The sequence below is a fragment of the Schistocerca americana genome, chromosome X, assembly GCF_021461395.2.
Source record: "Schistocerca americana isolate TAMUIC-IGC-003095 chromosome X, iqSchAmer2.1, whole genome shotgun sequence".
Classification (NCBI taxonomy): Eukaryota; Metazoa; Arthropoda; class Insecta; order Orthoptera; family Acrididae; genus Schistocerca; species Schistocerca americana.
The window spans coordinates 744,434,305-744,438,870 of NC_060130.1; the positions used below are offsets into that span (position 1 = coordinate 744,434,305).

The window sequence follows — 4,566 nt, forward strand, 5'->3', positions numbered from 1 at the left end:
GCATGTGAAATGAGTGGTGCCATATCTCCATGCTCGTTCATGCTCTTTATGTCTCACGTCATATGACGTTCTGTTGATTTCCATGCTCTTTTATGCTCCTTATACCTCGTTTCATATGTTTGATGGTCTCTCCTGAGTACAGAGCATCACAGACGTTACACTGAAGTTGTTAAAAGCGAGATTTTTTTTTAATATAAGGTGCGATCAAAAAGTTTCCGTTCAAAGATCGTACAGTCAAGGAACGCTGTGCTAATCAGGTAAAATCGCCGTGAGCATTAAGTGAACCATCCCACACATGCACCAAGTGGAAGATATCCATTTGGTAAAACACTGTGTTCTGCTGCGTGAAGAAGTCTGTAGCTGCCTGCTGCACATCTTCGTCCCAACGGCTAAGTCGAGTCTGCAAGGCATTTTTTTAAGGGTCCGAAGGCGTAATAATCACATGGCGAGAGATCAGGATTATTGGGCGACTGCTCGAGTGTCTCGCATGCCAGCCGGTGTTGCCGAGCGGTTCTAGGCGCTTCAGTCTGGAACCGCGCGAACGCTGCGGGCGCAGGTTCGAATCCTGCCTCAGGCATGGATGTGTGTGATGTCCTTAGGTTAGTTAGGTTTAAGTATTTCTGAGTTCTAGGAGACTGATGACCTCAGATGTTAAGTCCCATAGTGCTGAGAGCCTTTTGAACCATTTTTTTTTCCCGAGTGTCTCGCACTTGAGTTGGCGTAACGTCCGCGGTAAGGCATTTGCGATATGGGGACGGGCGTTGTCATGAACTTGGAGCACCATTCCATAACAGCAGTTTTCGACAGACATGCTGCCCCATACACATTCTTCATTGTCTTAAAGATGTCTACCAGTGTTTATCCTTCGACAACCAAGAAAAGAAGAATAGTATGATGGTCTTGTTTGGACGCATTTAGTAGCAGTGTCGACAAAGTTCACATTTCTACATTTAATGCACGCACGACAGAAAGACACGGGTGCCACTCGTATCCCTGGACTACATGTTGGTGCATACGAGGATCGATGCATACGCGGATAGCTGTCGCGCTACGTTGCATATATGCTGCAGCAGCGTCCTCAAACGGAAACTTTATGATCGCCCCTTGTTTATGTCAGAATCATCATCCTTCTTTAAACATTTCTGTACGGAGATATTACTTTAGTAGGCTATTTGATTCCTCGTTTCTTTAGGACGTTACTGGTTGTGTGTGTCAGTCTGTTTCCATATCTGAGTGTGTTCCAGTGTGTCTGTTGAGCTTCAGTGTTGCGTCCCTGTTGTTTAGTAGGAGTATTTGTGTTGTGAGTCCTTGCATTTGTGTGGTGTTTTGCTTTGCATGTTTAGATTGTTTTATTTTTAGGTCTTTCTAGATTTTCTTATTCAATTTTTGTAACTAGAGATTCTTAGTATCCATTGCTTTTTGCTGTTTGAGTTATTATGTCTAAATCCTCTTTGTAGTTGTGTTTTTCTAGTGGGATGATGTTTCATCTGTGGAGAATGTATCTGAGAGCTGCTTGTTTCTGAGACCGTGGGTGTTTTGATGATTGGTTTAGTATTATCTACTTTGATGATTTTTCTGTAAATACTGAATCAGTGTTGCTTCGTTATCTTTGTGATGATTGTATATAGAAAGTGTGTGGCTCCTGCTTGTTCTTTATCTAAAGTGAACTTAGGATTTATGAGTCATGTGTTTATCTCTGTGTGTATTTGGTCTAGCTTTGTTACTGGTTTGTCTGTCCAGCCAAGCATGTAGATGGCACCTTCGTAATACTATTTCCTGAAATATTCTTTCCTTTATTTTGACCCTCTGGGAATTCATCCTCTTCATGGTAGATTTCTTTATTAAAATCAATCTAATTTTGTTCAGTAATAAAGTGCAGAAGTGAACTTATTTCTGAGATATACTCCTCTGGTAATTGATTGTAAGCATCCAGGTCTTTTTCTATAATCTTCATTGTTTTCTTGAGTGGGATTGTGGAATGCATATATTTTACATCAAATGTGATCAATATAGCCGTATCCACAATATCTACGTATTTTATGTGGTTTAGTAGTTCGTCTGTGTTCTTCCGCGCCCTACAATTATGTATATTGTATTGTTGTGTGAGTGTGTTTATCTTATATTTAGTGAGGGTGTATGTAGATAGTTTACTGGTCTCATAAGTGTGGTTACATTGTTAATTTTTGGTTTGTCCCGGAATTTTGGAGCAATAGATTTCATATACAACAGATGAGCTTTTTATCTGTTATAAAGCGTGTGTTAGATAGTTTTCAGTTCTTTTTCATTTTTGTGTGGAAGTTGTTTGTTGAATATGAACTGCAGGAGCAACATGAATGAGTACAACAGAAAACTGTAATACGGGGTTACTCGGGAGGAGATTTTTACCCAGCCTGGATGTTGAATGGATGATAGTGATGATATTTACAAGGGTTGAAATTCCACTGACTGCCTCATCAGACCCATTACATCCCATCCTTCTACATAACAATGTGGAAAATCCAAGATTTATGCAGATCGGTCTCTTCCGTTGTTCAAATGGCTCTGAGCACTATGCGACTTAACTTCTGAGGTCATCAGTCGCCTAGAACTTAGACCTAATTAAACCTAACTAACCTAAGGACATCACACACAGCCATGCCCGAGGCAGGATTCGAACCTGCGACCGGAGCGGTCACGCGGTTCCAGACTGAAGCGCCTTTAACCGCACGGCCACACCGGCCGGCCCAAAATTGTGCTGCCCCCTGTGAGAATCGAACTCACGACCCCTGGTTTACAAGACTAGTGCTCTGCCCCTGAGCTAAGGAGGCTGTTTCTTCCGTTGTCTCATGCTATCACACTGCAACTACAGATGCTATCTGAGTGTTGTACTTAGTGGGTCACGTCATACACAAAATTCTTTTAAAGTGGTGTCAGGAAACCAGAACGGTCGGAGACAATTTAAATTACGAACTTTTATTTGTGCTGATCACCAGCTGATATTTTTCTTGTTGAATGTTAAATTGGAGCAATGGACGCGGGTTGAATATAATACCTAGAAACCAAGATAAACGTCGAAATATCCATAGTTTGGTTACTCTCATAATATTTGTATTGAACGCCTGGGACAAAGCACACTGGTCAGAACTGTTACCTCGTAGATGTTGGGAAGAACGCTATGCCTATGACAGCTTAGTATACAGTTACTCAGTGTTCCTACGGAAAGATAGAATAGGTCGTTCCACTCCTGTAGTAAATACAATTAGACGCGTGGTTGAGAAGTAGGGCAGTGCTCGAATACAAGAGCTGTTGCTGTCGTCGGTGGCTGCTGCAGCATTCATTTCTATTCCAGTAAACGTGGTGCAGCAACACGAATTGCTGCAACATGTGGCATAGCATACAGTTGACTGGTTTATCACATCGATTGGTGTCAGATGCCATTGATATGTCATCAAATGTGACTTAACAACTGAAAACTGTCTCCCAATAACAAAATATATTTCAAAGAATAGCGCAGAATCGTGAACGAGCAACGAGAAACGAGCAACTATAGGTAGAGGTCAGTTTGGAGGTATGGTTTTAGTGACTGACATGAATCCGACTGAGCACGTCTTACGTTCACGAACCAATTCAGAGCTGTAGATATCATTTCTTAAACAGCTGTAACACCCCATTTCTGAATCTCATGAGTAATCTTACTGAATCCACGGAAAACACTTGCAAAGCAGTGTTAACCTAGATACCGTGTTTGTCGACATTATTTGTGGTTGCTTAGCCTGTTTCTAACTGATTCTCTGGGGCAAAATATCTCACCAGATGGGCCATGTACATCCGAGTTGCAAGATACTTGCATGAGTATGCTGGTGTGTAGTACGGATAATATTATATTACGTGTGATATCAAAATGCATCAGTTTTGCAGAATGTCTGACAGCTCGCCTGATTCCCAAAGAATTTCGATCACACAGATTACGGTCGAATCACTAAACGACAAAATTACGCTGTCTTCTGACTAAGAATGTCAAACTGTTATTAGCAACGAGGAGTTTGTTGACGCTTCTGGTGGTAGACGTTATTATGAGGTGCTGCCTCTGTGTGGAGTGCAACAATATATGATTTCAGATTCAGATTCCTGAAATTTTTGTAATAATCTACCCTCATGTCATTGTCTGCACACAACGGCTCCACATTCCGGCAGAATAATAACTCTCAAAGAATACTGTTCTCTCCTCTGCCTTCACGAATTTAGCATGATCTCGTGCCCTACATGGTTCACAGCTTGTGATATATATTTTGGATCGAATGGAAGGAAACTTCGGTAAGCACCTAGTTCTAAGTACCTGGAGAACCAGCTACTGCACGGGCAGCATGCTATGCTTTAGGTTTGTAATGTCTTATTGATACCTCTCCAACTTATACCATAACTTCTTATCACGCCGAAAGGGTTGTAGGACTGTACTAATATAAAGGGAAATCGAGCAGATTCCGTTTGAGTGCGTTGCTGCAGCTTATATGAAATGTAGCGTGTACAGCAAAAACACCAACAAGTAGGCAACGGATTGATGTGAATTCGTGTCTTTCCGACGTGAGT

At 41.6% G+C, this 4,566-nt stretch overlaps 1 non-coding gene across 1 annotated transcript; it reads right to left on the reverse strand.

Moving 5' to 3' along the window:
- Nucleotides 1-2,735: 2,735 nt before the first annotated feature.
- On the reverse strand, nt 2,736-2,807 carry Trnat-ugu. Its single transcript has one exon. It is a non-coding gene; the product is annotated as a tRNA-Thr (tRNA).
- Between the last annotated feature and the right edge of the window lie 1,759 nt (nt 2,808-4,566).